Here is a 16,784-nt window from a genome sequence, read left to right as displayed (position 1 = left end):
GGGCGTTGTAAATGGCCCTTAGTTCCAGTATATTTATGTGTAGTGAAGTCTCCTGACTTGACCACTGTCCTTGGAAGTTCCTTCCCTGAGTGACTGCCCCCCATCCTCGGAGGCTTGCGTCCGTGGTCACCAGGACCCAGTCCTGTATGCCGAATCTGCGGCCCTCGAGAAGATGAGCACTCTGCAGCCACCACAGCAGAGACACCCTGGCCCTTGGGGACAGGGTGATCAACCGATGCATCTGAAGATGCGATCCGGACCATTTGTCTAACAGATCCCACTGAAAGATCCTTGCATGGAACCTGCCGAAGGGAATTGCTTCGTAAGAAGCCACCATCTTTCCCAGGACTCGTGTGCAGTGATGCACCGACACCTGTTTTGGTTTCAGGAGGTCCCTGACCAGAGATGACAATTCCTGGGCCTTCTCCACCGGGAGAAACACCTTCTTCTGTTCTGTGTCCGGAAACATGCCCAGGAAGAGCAGACGCGTCGCAGGAATCAGCTGCGACTTTGGGATATTCAGAATCCAGCCGTGCTGTTGCAACACTTCCCGAGAAAGTGCTACGCTGACTAACAACTGCTCTCTGGACCTCGCCTTTATAAGGAGATCGTCCAAGTACGGGATAATTATAACTCCCTTCTTCCGAAGGAGTATCATCATTTCGGCCATTACCTTGGTAAATACTCTCGGTGCCGTGGACAGACCAAACGGCAACGTCTGGAATTGGTAATGACAATCCTGTACCACAAACCTGAGGTACTCCTGGTGAGGTGGGTAAACGGGGACATGCAAGTAAGCATCCTTGATGTCCAGAGACACCATAAAATCCCCCTCTTCCAGGCTTGCAATAACCGCCCTGAGCGATTCCATTTTGAACTTGAACTTCCTTATATAAGTGTTCAAGGATTTTAAATTCAGAATGGGTCTCACCGAACCGTCTGGTTTCGGTACCACAAACATTGTGGAATAGTAACCCCGTCCCTGTTGAAGGAGGGGAACCTTGATTATCACCTGATGGAGGTACAGCTTGTGAATTGCCGCCAGTACTACCTCCCTTGCCCTGGGAGCAGCTGGCAAGGCTGATTTGTTCGCCTCGAACTCCAGCTTGTATCCCTGAGATACAATTTGTACAGCGCAGAGATCCACTTGTGAGCGAACCCACTGGTTGCTGAAGTTTCGGAGACGTGCCCCCACCGCACCCGGCTCCGCCTGTGGAGCCCCAGCGTCATGCGGTGGACTTAGAGGAAGCGGGGGAGGATTTTTGTTCCTGGGAACTGGCTGCCTGGTGCAGCTTCTTTCCTATACCCCTGCCTCTGGGCAGAAAGGATGCGCCTCTGATCCGCTTGCCTTTCTGAGGCCGAAAGGACTGTACATGATAATACGGTGCTTTCTTAGGCTGTGAGGGAACCTGAGGTAAAAAAGTTGACTTCCCGGCTGTTGCCGTGGATACGAGGTCCGAGAGACCGTCCCCAAACAATTCCTCACCCTTATAAGGCAAAACCTCCATGTGTCTTTTAGAATCAGCATCACCTGTCCACTGCCGAGTCCATAATACTCTCCTGGCAGAAATGGACATTGCATTAATTCTAGATGCCAGCAGGCAAATGTCCCTCTGTGCATCCCGCATATATAAGACGACGTCTTTTATATGTTCTATGGTTAGCAAAATAGTATCCCTGTCGAGGGAATCAATGTTGTCTGACAGGGTATCAGACCATGCGGCTGCAGCACTACACATCCATGCTGAAGCAATAGCAGGTCTCAGTATAGTACCTGAGTGTGTATACACAGACTTCAGGATAGCTTCCTGCTTTCTATCCGCAGGCTCCTTTAAGGCGGCCGTATCCTGAGACGGCAGTGCCACCTTTTTTGATAAGCGTGTGAGCGCCTTGTCCACCCTAGGGGATGTTTCCCAACGTAACCTGTCCGTTGGCGGGAAAGGGTACGCCATCAGTAACCTCTTAGAAATCACTAGTTTCTTATCGGGGGAACTCCACGCTTCCTCACACAATTCATTTAATTCATCAGATGGGGGAAAAGTCACTGGCTGCTTTTTCTCCCCAAACATAATACCCTTCTTGGTAGTAACCGGGTTAATATCAGAAATGTGCAATACATTTTTCATTGCAGTAATCATGCATCGGATGGCTTTTGTAGACTTTGCATTTGTCTCATCCTCATCTACACTGGAGTCAGACTCCGTGTCGACATCTGTGTCTACCATCTGAGCTAGCGGGCGTTTATGAGCCCCTGATGGCCTCTGAGACGCCTGGGCAGGCGCGGGCTGAGATCCCGGCTGTCCCAAGGCTGCTGCGTCATCGAACCTTTTATGTAAGGAGTTGACACTGTCTGTTAAGACCTTCCATATATCCATCCAATCCGGTGTCGGCCCCGTCGGGGGCGACACCACTTATCTGCCCTTGCTCCGCCTCCACGTAACCCTCCTCATCAAACATGTCGACACAGCCGTACCGAACACCGCACACACACATGGAATGCTCTGACTGAGGACAGGACCCCACAAAGTCCTTTGGGGAGACAGAGAGAGTATGCCAGCACACACCACAGCGCTATATAACACAGGGATTTACACTATAATGAGTGATTTTTCCCAATAGCTGCTTATTATCTTATTTGCGCCTAAATTTATGTGCCCCCCCTCTCTTTTTTACCCTTCTTGTACAGGATACTGCAGGGGAGAGCCTGGGGAGCGTCCTTCCAGCGGAGCTGTGAAGAGAAAATGGCGCTGGTGTGCTGAGGAAGAAGGCCCCGCCTAATGGCGGGGTTTTTTGCACATATACAGTTTTCCAGACTGTATTATGTGCATAATGTGCCAAAAGGTATTCTTATTGCTGCCCAGGGCGCCCCCCCCCCCCCCCCCCAGCGCCCTGCACCCTACAGTGACCGGAGTGTGTGGTGTGCAGTGGGAGCAATGGCGCACAGCTGCAGTGCTGTGCGCTACCTTAATGAAGACCGGAGTCTTCTGCCGCCGATTTCATCTCCTTCTCTTCTATCTTCTGGCTCTGCAAGGGGGACGGCGGCGCGGCTCCGGGAACGGACGATCGAGGTCAGGCCCTGTGTTCGAACCCTCTGGAGCTAATGGTGTCCAGTAGCCTAAGAAGCACAAGCTAGCTGCACGCAGGTAGGTTTGCTTCTCTCCCCTCAGTCCCACGTAGCAGTGAGTCTGTTGCCAGCAGATCTCACTGAAAATAAAAAACCTAACAAATACTTTCTTTCTAGCAAGCTCAGGAGAGCCCACTAGGAGCACCCAGCTCTGGCTGGGCACAGATTCTAACTGAGGTCTGGAGGAGGGGCATAGAGGGAGGAGCCAGTGCACACCAGATAGTACCTAATCTTTCTTTTAGAGTGCCCAGTCTCCTGCGGAGCCCGTCTATTCCCCATGGTCCTTACGGAGTTCCCAGCATCCACTAGGACGTCAGAGAAATTCTAAATACGTACTGTCCTTACAGTGAAGTAATCTTTACATCTCCTCTAACCTAAGCGGGTGCCCATGTGACCTTTGTATTGATCTTACAAAAAATAAATCCCCAGCAAACTTTGCGTATTGTCCCCTTACATATTTGTAAATGTTAATTATGTCCCCTCTTATCTCTTTTCCAGTGTAAACATGCCCAGATTAGCAAGCCTTACCTTGTATTCTAGCGTCTCCATCCCCTTAATCAATTTGGTTGCACGGCTCTGAACATTTTGTAGTTCCAGGATATCCTCTTTGTAGTATGGTGCCCAAAATTGTACACAGTATTCGAGATGTGGCCTCAAGTGATTTATATAATGGAAGTATAACATTCTCATACATTGCATCAATTCCCCGCTTTATGCATGCGAATACCTCGTTTGATACAATCCTACTTTGGGTACTATTGCTGAGTTTGTTATTTATGTGAACACTCAAACCTTTTTCCAGTACAGAATCCCCTAATTTTTCACCATTTAGTATTTAGGCTGTATTTTTCTTGCTACCAAAGTCCATTACTTTACACTTGCCTATATTGAACCTCATTCTCCATTTTGCACACCATGCTTCTAGTTTGCGTAAGTCGTTCTGAAGAGACTCAGCATTCCCCTCTGAATTTATAACCTCAGAGTTTGGTCCAAGTAAAGACCTTTGTGGCACGCCACTTAGTACCTCAGTCCAATTTGAAAAAATAATAGGATTTTAATTACCTACCGGTAAATCTTTTTCTCGTAGTCCGTAGATGATACTGGGGTCCACATTAGTACCATGGGCTATAGATGGGTCCACTAGGATCCTTGGGCACATTAAGAAATGAACAGTGTGCGCTGGCTCCTCCCTCTATGCCCCTCCTACCAGACTCCGTCTAGAAACTGTGCCCGAGGAGACAGGAATACCTTGAGAGAAGGATTTATAGGACAGTGGTGAGATTCGAACTAGCACACACAAACCAAGAGGAAAGCCATGCTAACCAAACAGGAACAGGAACAGCTGAACCAACAACAATACTTAACCAAGTAACGGTGCAGGAATGACGAAGCACTGGGTGGGCGCCCAGTATCCTCTACGGACTACGAGAAAAGGATTTACCGGTAGGTAATTAAAATCCTATTTTCTCTTATGTCCTAGAGGATACTGGGATCCACATTAGTGCCATGGGGATATGGGGATGTACCAAAGCTCCTAAACCGGGTGGAAGTGCGGCGGTTCCGGCAGAACTGATTGACCAAACTGAAGGTCATCAGAGGCCAAAGTATTGAACTTGTAGAACTTGGCAAACGTGTTTGAACCCAACCAAGTAGCTGCTCGGCACAGCTGTAAAGCCGAGACACCCCGGGCAGGCGCCCAGGAAGAACCCACCGACCTAGTAGAGTGGGCCTGTACAGATTTGGAACATGGCAAACCTGCCGTGGAATAAGCATGCTGGATAGTAAGCCTGATCCAGCGTGCAATTGTCTGCTTTGAAGCAGGACACCCAATTTTTTTGGGATCATAAAGAACAAACAGCGAGTCCGATTTTCTGTGACGAGCTGTTCGCTTTACATACACCTTCAAAGCCCTCAACATCTAGGGACTTTGAGGTGAAGGAGGTGTCGGTAACCACCGGAACCACAGTAGGTTGGTTGATATGAAACGCAGACATTACCTTTAGAAGAAATTACTGACGAGTTCTGAGTTCAGCTCGATCCTCATGAAAAATCAAATAGGGGCTCTTGTGAGACAATGCCCCCAGTTCCAACACCCGCCTGGCTGAAGCCAGGGCCAACAGTGTAGCAGTCTTGCACATAAGGAACTTTACGTCCACCTAGTGTAAGGGCTCAAACCATTCCGATTGGAGGAACTTCAACACCACGTTGAGATCCCAAGGTGCCGTGGGAGGCATAAAGGGAGGTTGAATGTGCAGAACACCCTTCAAGAACATCTGAACCTCAGGGAGGGAAGCCAGTTGTTTGTGCAAGAAAATGGACAAGGCCAAAATTTGGACTTTTATGGAGCACAGGCGTAGGCCCACATTCACACCTGACTGCAGAAAAAGCAGAAAACGTCCCAGTTGAAATTCCACCGAAGGAAATTTCCTGATCTCACACCAAGAGACGTATTTCTTCCAAACACGGTGGTAATGCGAAGACGTTACCCCTTTTCTAGCTTGGATCGGAATAACCTTATACGGAATAACTTTCCGATTTAGAATTTGACGCTCAACTTCCATGGTGTCAAACGTAGCCGTGGTAAGTCTTAGTATACGAACGGCCCCTGTTGCAGGAGATCCTCTCGAAGAGGTAGAGGCCACGGATCCTCCAGGAGCATGTCCAGTAGATCCGCGTAGCAAGCCCGTCTTGGCCAGTCCGGAGCAATGACAATTGCTTGAACCCTTTCCCTTTATATTCTTGAGAATCTTTGGGATCAGTGGCAGAAACACATACACCATCTGGTAGATCCATGGGGACGCCAGAGCGACTGCCGCCACTGCCTGTGGGTCCCTCGACCTGGAACAATACCGCTGGAGCTTCTTGTTTAGGCGAGGCCATCAGGTCGATATGTGCAATGCCCCACCGACGTGTCAAGCACCCGAACACCTCCGGATAGAGGCCCCACTCTCCTGGGTGGAGATCGTGTCTGCTGAGGAAGTCTGCTTCCCAGTTGTCTACTCCCGGAATGAAGATTGGCAACAACGCCACCGCGTCTTTCTGCCCAGAGAATTCTTGTCACCTCTGACATTGCTGCTCTGCTCTTCGTTCCGCCTTGTCTGCTTATGTACGTTACTGCCGTCACATTGTCCGACTGAACTTGAATGGCTTGATCTTGAAGATGTGATGCCTGTAGAAGGGCGTTGTATATGGCCCTTAGTTCGAGAATGTTGATTGGAAGAATGGCTTCCTGACTTGACCATTTTCCTTGGAACTGTTCCCCTTGGATGACTGCTCCCCAACCTGAGGCTTGCGTCTGTGGTTAGCAGAATCCAAATTTTGAATCCCGAAGCTTCAGCCCTCGGTCAGGTGAAAAGTCTGAAGCCACCATAGAAGAGAAACCCTGGCTCTTGGCGACAGACGTATACTCTGGTGCATGTGGAGATGCGATCCAAACCATATGTCCAACAGATCCAGCTGGAAGGGCCTTGCGTGAAACCTTCCGTACTGTAGCGCGTTGTAGGCGGCTACCATCTTCCCCAGAAGGCGAATGCAGAGATGCACCGATATCCGGGTTGGTTTCAAGACATCCTGCACCATCGCCTGGATTACCAATGCCTTTTCCAATGGAAAGAATACCTTTTGTGCTTCCGTATCCAGTATCATCCCAGGAACGGAAGCCTCCGCGTTGGTTCCAGGTGAGATTTTGGTAGGTTCAGAATCCACCCGTGATGCCGTAGTTGAGGTGAGAGGGCAATGTTGTCCAACAACCTCTCCCTGGATGGTGCCTTGATAAGCAGGTCGTTCAGGTACCGAAGGAGTAGTACTAGGTAGACACACTGTTTTGGCAGAAGCTAAGTCAGCCACTATCTTGTTGAGGTCCTCTCCAAAAAGAATGTCTCCCTTAAAAGGGAGCACCTCCAAGGTTTTCTTAGAGTCCAGACCCACAGACCAGGACCGTAAACAGAAAATCCGGCGAGCCAAAATGGACGTAGAAGCCTTGGCCACCAGAATACCGGCATCAGAAGCCGCCTCCTTAATGAGATGCTGTGAAAATATACAAGAGACATTGTCTAGCATTATCAGAAAAGTTGGATGGCAGCTCTGCTTCCACCTCCTGAGCTCACGCTTTAATAGCCTCTGCAGCCCATGTTGCTGCAATAGTGGGCCGATGCACAGCACCTGCTAGGGTGTAAATCGCTTTTAAGCAACCCTCCACACGCTTATCCGTCAATTTTTTCAGAGAAGTGACGGTAGTTACAGGCAGAGCCGAGGACACCACCAGCCGCGCCACTTGCGAATCCACTTGCGGGGGTGTTTACCAATTTTTACTTAGCTCTGCAGCAAGGGGATAGCGAGCCAGCATATTCCTGTGGTGTGAATTTCTTTCCTGGATTTTCCTAGGATTCCTGACGTATATTTCAACTAAATGGTCAGAATGAGGTAAAACTTGTTGAGTAACCTTCTGACTTTTAAATCTGTCCGGTTTTTTGGAGGTAGCATCAGGCTCTGGGTCATCAGTAATTTGAAGCATTAGCCTGATAGCCTCAAATAAGTCAGGAACATCCACCTGAGAGACCGATTCCCCATCAGAATTATCTGGATCAGTGTCTGTGGGGTTAGTATATACACCTTCTTCATCAGACGAGGTGTCTGGGACGTGGGTGGCTTGTGAGAAAGTAATGGCCCGCTTAAGAGGACCCCTTGGTCTTAGGCGAGCGAGGGTTAGACATCTGTTTAGTCAGTGAGTGGTTAATTGCTGTAACTGAGCGGACAGTTGATGTGTTAAAGGTGGATTAACTGCAGGGACCATAAGCGGTTGTACCGGCACAGGAGGTCCCATAGGGGGCGCAAGTCTAGTCACCAATGTACTTATTAACGTGGAGAAAGTAGACCAAGGTGGGTCGTTATGAACTCCCGTTGCTACAGTTGCACTGGGGGGTACAGAACCCCCAGAACCTGAATCCACTGCTGCTGTTTTCCGCAAATATGTCTGCAGTGTCACCACCACGCAATGTCGGATCAGCCCCAGCTCCGTCACCCCTTGTAGCTGACATGTTTGAAAGCTCAATTCACGGGCAACCGAGTACAATATCAGCAGCCTAATACCTTAATAAGAACCTCCTGCACAAACAGAGAATTCAAGAGGTACATGGTGACTGAAAATCACAGAGAAAAATCAGGATTTTGGTACTTACTGATAAAATCCTTTTCTCCGATTCCACAGGGGACACTGGAGCGCAGTTACAATAATAGCGGTCACAATGGCCCTACTTCGGAAGAAGGGTGTGACGATTGTTCCCGTCATGACTAGCAGATCGTCCAGATAGGGAACAATCGTTACACCCTGCTTCTGAAGTAGGGCCATCATGACCGCCATTATTGTAACTGCGCTCCAGTGTCCCCTAGTAGATGAAGGAGAAAATAAGATTTTAAACCTGCCGGTAAATCTTTTTCTCCTAGCCCGTAGAGGATGCTGGGGACTCCGTAAGGACCATGGGGTATAGACGGGCTCCGCAGGAGACATGGGCACTATAAAGAACTTTAGAATGAGTGTGCACTGGCTCCTCCTTCTATGACCCTCCTCCAGACCTCAGTTAGAGAACTGTGCCCAGAGGAGACGGACAGTACGAGGAAAGGATTTTGGTAATCCAAGGGCAAGATTCATACCAGCCCACACCATCCACACCGTATAACATGGAATATACGCAACCAGTTAACAGTATGCAACAAACAGTATCAGGCAAAGACTGATCAAAACTGTAACATAACCCTTATGTAAGCAACAACTATATACAAGCCTTGCAGAAAATAGTCCGCACTGGGACGGGCGCCCAGCATCCTCTACGGATTAGGAGAAAAAGATTCACCAGTAGGTTTAAAATCTTATTTTCCGTTACGTCCTAGAGGATGCTGGGGACTCCGTAAGGACCATGGTGTTTATACCAAAGCTCCAGACCGGGAGTGCGGATGACTCTGCAGCACCGACTGAGCAAACGCAAGGTCCTCATCAGCCAGTGTATCAAACTTATAGAACTTTGCAAAAGTGTTTGAACCCGACCAGGTAGCTGCTCGGCAAAGCTGTAAAGCCGAGACGCCTCGGGCAGCCGCCCAAGAAGAGCTCACCTTCCTAGTGGAATGGGCCTTTACCGAATTTGGTAACGGCAATCCTGCTGTAGAATGAGCCTGCTGAATCGTGTCACAGATCCAGCGAGCAATAGTCTGCTTCGAAGCAGGAGCGCCAACTTTGTTGGCTGCTTACAGGACAAACAGTGCCTCTGTTTTCCTAACCCAAGCCGTCCTGGCTACATAGATTTTTAAGGCCCTGACTACATCTAGGGACTTGGGCCAGTATTTACTAAAAATCCGAGTTTTGCCGATTTGTGTTTTGTTTTGTTTTTTAAGTCCCAATCCGGGAATTCACTAAACAGAAAACTCGGCAGTGTCTGGTCTATTCGTAACGGATTGATTGGCAAAGTTCTGAAATACGAATGAATAGACCATCGGTCAAACGCGGCTGTTATTTCATACAACACGGGTATTCACTATTCATTCGTATTTGGGTGTTAGTCTCTGAGTGCTCAAGTGCGGGTCTATTTTTTTGCGAATCGTTAAAAAAAGCAGCAAAAAATAGACCTGCTTTTTCCAGTCGAGTTTGGATAACCATGCACGGATCAGTGAGATCTGTGCATGGTTATCTATGGGAAAGGGTCTGTTTAGTGTAAAAACAGAAAAAAAAATTGCGTGGGGTCCCCCCTCCTAAGCACAACCAGCCTCGGGCTCTTTGAGCCGGTCGTGGTTGAAAAAATATGGGGGGGAAAAATGACAGGGGTTCCCCCATATTTCATCAACCAGCACCGGGCTCTGCGCCTGGTCCTGGTTCCAAAAATACGGGGGACAAAAAGCGTTCGGGTCCCCCGTATTTTTAAAACCAGCACCGGGCTCCACTAGCCAGGTACATAATGCCACAGCCGGGGGACACTTTTATAGCGGTTCCTGCGGCCCTGGAGTGGGAACCCCTTAAATCAAGGGGTTCCCCCCCCCCCTCCAGCCACCCAAGGGCCAGGGGTAAAGCCCGAGGCTGTCCCCCCCCCCCCCATCAAAGGGCAGTGGATGGGGGGCTGACAGCCAAGTGTAAAAAATGTGAATATTGTTTTTAGTAGCAGTACTACAAGTCCCAGCAAGCCTCCCCGCAAGCTGGTACTTGGAGAACCACAAGTACCAGCATGCGGTGGAAAACCGGGACCGCTGGTACCTGTAGTACTACTACTAAAAAAATACCCCCAAAAAAACAGGACACACACACACCGTGAAAGTATAAGTTTATTACATACATGCACACCTCCAAACATACACACTTACCTATGTTCACACGAGGCTCGGTCCTCTTCTCCATGTAGAATCCTTGTTGTATCCAATGGTGGGAACTTTGCGGTCAGCGGTGAGGTTACTCGCGGTCAACCGCTGGCCGCAAAGTTCCCACCATTGGATACAATGGAGCGCATAGGCACTACATTGTATCTCTGCCGTGTGCTGCCTCACGGACACTACAGGAGCACACAGCCAATCAGGAGAGTGCCACGACAAGGATTATACAAAGGACAGAAGCTACACTGGATTATGTGAGTATAATTTTTTTCACAGGTACCCCGAGGATTCTACATGGAGAAGAGGACCGAGCCTCGTGTGAACATAGGTAAGTATGTATGTTCGGAGGTGTGCATGTATGTAATAAACTTATACTGTCACGGTGTGTGTGTCCTGTTTTTTTTGGGGTATTTTTTTAGTAGTGGTACTACTACAGGTACCAGCGGGCCCGGTTTTCCACCGCATGCTGGTACTTGTGGTTCTCCAAGTACCAGCTTGCGGGGGAGGCTTGCTGGGACTTGTAGTAGTGCTACTAAAAACAATATTCAAATTTTTTCACTTGGCTATCAGCCCCCCATCCGCCGCCCTTGGATGGGGGGGACAGCCTCGGGCTTCACCCCTGGCCCTTGGGTGGCTGGAGGGGGGGACCCCTTGATTTAAGGGGTTCCCACTCCTCCAGGGTACCCCGGCCAGGGGTGACTAGTTGGGTATGTAATGCCAGGGCCGCCGGAACCACTATAAAAAAGTGTCCCCCGGCTGTGGCATTATGTACTTGGCTAGTGGAGCCCGGTGCTGGTTTTAAAAATACGGGGGACCCGAACGCTTTTTGTCCCCTGTATTTTTGGAAACAGGACCAGGCGCAAAGCCCGGTGCTGGTTGATGAAATATGGGGATAACTTAAAAGATGATGTCGGAAACTTCCGAGCTTCACACCAACCTATATAGGCATGCCAAATTCTGTAATAATGAGCTGCCGTAACCGGCTTCCTAGCTCGTAACATGGTTGGTATAACAGATTCTGGAATGCCCTCTCTTCTTAAGAGGGCTGTCTCAACAGCCACCTCGTCAAACGCAGCCGCGCTAAATCGGGGTAAAGGAACGGACCCTGTTGTAACAGGTCCGGACGAAGTGGGAGCGGCCAAGGATCGTCTGCGAGTAGACCGCGGAGATCCGAGAACCAAGCTCTCCGAGGCCAAAGAGGCGCCACTAGTATGACTGTGACAGACTCTCTTTTGATCCATTTTAGCAACAGAGGGAGCAGCGGAAACGGTGGAAACAGATACACGAGACTGTATGGCCACGTGATTGTGAGAGCATCCACCGCCACTGCCTTTGGATCTCTCGTTCTGGACACGTACTGGGGCGTTTGATGATTGTGGCGAGATGCCATCAGGTCCACTTGCGGGTAACCCCACTTCTGGACCAGCATGTGAAACACTTCTGGATTTAATGCCCATTCTCATGGATGAAAATCCCGACGGCTGAGATAATCCGCCTCCCAGTTGTCCACTCCCGAAATGAATACTGCCGACAATATCACTTGGTGATACTCGGCCCAATTGAGGATTCAAGCTACTTCCCGTATTGCCATACGGCTTTTCGTTCCTCCTTGTTTGTTGATGTATGCGACCGCCGTCGCATTGTCTGACTGCACCTGAACAGCCTGAGCCTGCAGCATGTGCACTGCTTGTCGTAGCGCATTGTATATTGCCCGGAGTTCCAGGACATTTATCGACAGCAATCTTTCGTGATCCGCCCAGAGACCCTGGAGCTGATAATTTTGAACCACAGCTCCCCAACCTCAGACTCGCGTCCGCCGTGAGAATTATCCAATTCCAGGCGCCGAACCGTTTCCCTGCGGTTAGATTCTGTACTTTGAGCCACCAGAGTAGAGACACTCTGGCCCTTGGAGACAACCTCACCCTGCGGTAAATCTGCAGATGCGAGCCCGACCACTGTGTGAGCACATCCAGTTGAAAAGGACGTGAGTGAAGTCTTCCGAACTGAAGCGTTTCGAAAAACCGCCACCATTGTGCCTAATAGGCGAATGCACAAATGAACCGAGACTGTGCGTGGCTTGAGCACTAATTGTACCAGATGACGAATGACCTGTACTTTCTGTTCGGGTAGGTAAATTCTTTGATTTACCGTATCGAGAATATACCTAGGAATTGAAGTCGTTGAGACTGAATCATTCAGGAATTTGCGTAGACAATGGTAGGAAATCAGATTCCCCCCCCCCACTTGGTCTGCGACCTATTCTCGTTTGGAATCCGACTCCGCCTGTTAGGAACGTAGCCAAAGTGGACGTTGTGCGCCACTAGCGAAGCTGAAAACGCAAGCACCAACTGCCAACGTCCACAGAAGCTGTTGGCAGCAAGAAGTGTAAGGTGGTCTTTGTTTAGGGCAAACCTGAACTGGAGTGCCCTGCCACTACAGCCTTGTTACCTCAAACCCTTACCAAAGCAGGGAGAAGCAACAGCCCTACTGCTGTGTAGGGTACACTCCGATAGGTAGTTAAACGCCCAATAATTGCAATTGTCTCTCATTGGAAATTGTTCAGCCTTCGCCGAGAACCTGACGTACTGGCCTGGTGCTATGAGGGCTGGCGGCGAATCGACCGCAACAATCTACCTAAAACAGTCAATTTTTCCTCTCAGGCAGTACATGCGCCCGCATTCCCCCCAAAGAGGACCGGTAAGGGTCTGTCTGTGCAGTCGTATTTGTCCGACACACTGTGTGAACGACTTTGCAGCGAAACTGCTTGTTTGACTATGCATTAGACTTAGTGATCATGTACCCCGACCAGTAAGTACACCACGGAAGTAACGTGTGTATAAACCTGCATTACCGTGCATGTGGTTACCAACAATAGTGAATCTTCCTGTAGAGTCATGCTGTACAAAAACAATTAATAAATTAAATTCCTAACAACACCCCGCTCCTCCAGAGGCTGAGTGTTGTAGGGCAGCAACCTCCGAGAAAGAACCAGGAAGTAACGTTAAAAATGGTGTCCTACCATGTTTTTTTTAAAACATCTGTTAAACCAGGATCTGAACCAGTGTCCATGCAATCACAATGTTCACTGTGGGCGGGAAGCCTAACCACTTGGCTACAGAGCCACCTGTAAAAACAATAAGCAAAGCTGCTGCAGGTGAGGCCTGAACTCACAATGTTTGCAGTGCTCAACAGATACTGTTTAATAAGCACTGTGTGCTGACCAATTGCGCCACTGTAGTCTTGCTTATTGCAAAAAAGATTTTTAATGTCAGCATATTATATATATATATATACACACACACACACACACACACACACACACACACACACACACACACACATACAACAATGTATATTCACACATACTCAGACCTTTATAAATATATATATATATTTCATATATGCATACATACACATATATATTATATACCCATATACATATATCCAGATATATCCTGATTCAGAGGTATAATAATTCTTAGAAGTCTGAAACTAAATGTGACCTCTCACAGTCTTAAAAACCTGAGATGTCTGCTGCTTAACCGCAGCTTAGTTAATAGGCCCTATCTAGTGGCCGGCGCCGAAAGCGGGCTCTGGGGAGCCATCATGACTGTAAAACCTATGGTAGGTTTATATTGATAGTGTAAGCCCAAACTGAGCTAACCAGAATGTATCTTTTTAACAGTTTAAACTAGCATGCATTAGTATGCAATCTAGTTGGATCACCAGTTTCCTCCCAGATGGCAGAACAATATGCAACACTGCTTAGCTTCCAAGATCAGATGAGATTGGGCGTATCCAGTGTGGTGTGGCTGTAGATTAAAAATACCTACAGCACCTTGTATTCCCAGGTGGCTAAACAGGCCCAACACTGCTTAGCTTCCAAGATCAGATGAGATTGGGCGTATCCAGTGTGGTGTGGCTAAGTGAATTAAGAAAAGCTGCTGCAGGTGAGACCTGAACTCACAATGCTTGCAGTGCTCAACAGATACTGGGGGTCATTCCGAGTTATTCGCTCGTTATTTTTTTGTCGCAACGGAGCGATTAGTCGCTAATGCGCATGCGCAATGTCCGCAGTGCGACTGCGCCAAGTAAATTTGCTATGCAGTTAGGAATTTTACTCATGGCATTACAAGGTTTTTTCTTCGTTCTGGTGATCGTAATGTGATTGACAGGAAGTGGGTGTTTCTGGGCGGAAACAGGCCGTTTTATGGGAGTGTGTGAAAAAACTCTACTGTTTCTGGGAAAAACGCGGGAGTGGCTGGAGAAACGGAGGAGTGTCTGGGCGAACGCTGGGTGTGTTTGTGACGTCAAACCAGGAACGACAAGCACTGAACTGATCGCACTGGCAGAGTAAGTCTCGAGCTACTCAGAAACTGCACAGAGAAGTCTTTTCGCAATATTGCGAATCTTTCGTTCGCAATTTTGATAAGCTAAGATTCACTCCCAGTAGGCGGCGGCTTAGCGTGTGCAAAGCTGCTAAAAGCAGCTTGCGAGCGAACAACTCGGAATGACCCCCACTGTTTTATAAGCACCATGTGCTGACCAATTGTATAACACATCTTACTTTACAACAGTGAACAAAGCCAGTATTTGGCTGACCACAGCCATGATTCAGATTTGCAGTCTTTAGGATAATATCATTATAAACAGTTATGATAAAAATAAAAGTAAGAGAAGCGAGTGTAGATCCATGTAATACACTCTTACAGACATGGCAGGGAAACTGCTTTTTAGTCCTTGCTGGTGTCTTACTCATTATGCAGACAGACAATACAAAATACAGACAACTTGCGCAACTCAGTAAATAGCACTAAGGCGTCTCTATAAATATATATCTGGCCAAGTGCAGTGCATGCCAGCAATATGCCTGATCCCAAATTCCCCTTAACACCCCTGCGCCTTCAATGGAGGAGAGATGCAATACAGGAAATTCTGGAAGGAAATACAACAGGAAAAACAACAGGAAGCATGGTTAAATATGTCCCCATGCTCACAGTATAACACAAACTGCAGACTTATAATTATGTAAGCAGATTTAATAAACATCTTATGTTGCATTCAAACCTGCACATATAACTTGTATCCTGTTTAACAAAGACTTAATAGCCTATTGTAATACATATGCAGCGCTGCTGTATTCTAGTAAACATACTTTCCCTTTTATCAACAAGAGTTGAACATGAGATTTTATCCAGTGACCCTGACATTTCTGTGTAGAGGGAACATCACTGTGGCAGCAAAGTTACTCACTAGGCTATGGAGCCTGTCTTTTACAACTCTCATTTGTGCCGTGGAGTGGCCTATGCATAAATCAACGTGGCCGGCGCGGCTCAGAGCAGCGGGGAGGCAGCGTAATCAGCGGCGCTGGAAGCGGCGGCGGGCGGCTGAAAGCAACGGCGGGCGGCCACACACACACACAGTATCCCCCACACAGCGGGGCGGCAGCATGAGCTGACCGCCCCGTCCCAACATACCTGGACCCTGTGGTGAGGGCTATGACGGGGCTTCTTATGTAAGCTCCGTCCAGCCTTTTCTGCAGGGAGTCCTGCACGTGGTGGTGAGGGAGCGCTTTCAGAGAGGCCCGACACCCACAGCTGCTTTAGCAGCTTCCACTATCCCGGACCCTCGCCTTTCTGGAAGGGGGGAAGGGATGTGGAACATTGAAAAAAATCAAAAGAAATCCAATAATTGTGGACCAACTCCACAAGCTTTGTTGCTCTGTGAGCACCGAAAAAACACTGAGGTACTCTGGGATATGGAGGGGAGGAGTAGTCTCAAATTTTAATTTATTCAGTGCCTAGTTCCTGTGGAACCGTCCATATCCCAAGAGTACTCCAGTGACCCCTAGTGGATGAAAAAGAAATACACAGTAAGTATATCCCGTGAAACACCTATATTACAACAACCCTGCCGCACTTAGCCCCCTCAGGTTACAGAATATAGGGATAGCAATCTGAGTGAGATACACGAAATGGAAGTCACGCAGCAGCTTTATGCACACAGTCACATGTACAATGCAGAAAATAAGATTTTACTTACCGGTAAATCTATTTCTCGTAGTCCGTAGTGGATGTTGGGGACTCCGTAAGGACCATGGGGAATAGACGGGCTCCGCAGGAGACATGGGCACTTTAAGAAAGAATTTAGATTCTGGTGTGCTCTGGCTCCTCCCTCTATGTCCCTCCTCCAGACCTCAGTTACAGAAACTGTGCCCGGAAGAGCTGACAGTACAAGGAAAGGATTTTGGTAATCCAGGGCAAGATTCATACCAGCCACACCAATCACACCGTATAACTTGAGATAAACATAC

The sequence above is a fragment of the Pseudophryne corroboree genome, chromosome 7, assembly GCF_028390025.1.
Source record: "Pseudophryne corroboree isolate aPseCor3 chromosome 7, aPseCor3.hap2, whole genome shotgun sequence".
NCBI lineage: Eukaryota > Metazoa > Chordata > Amphibia > Anura > Myobatrachidae > Pseudophryne > Pseudophryne corroboree.
This window is presented reverse-complemented; position numbering follows the sequence as displayed.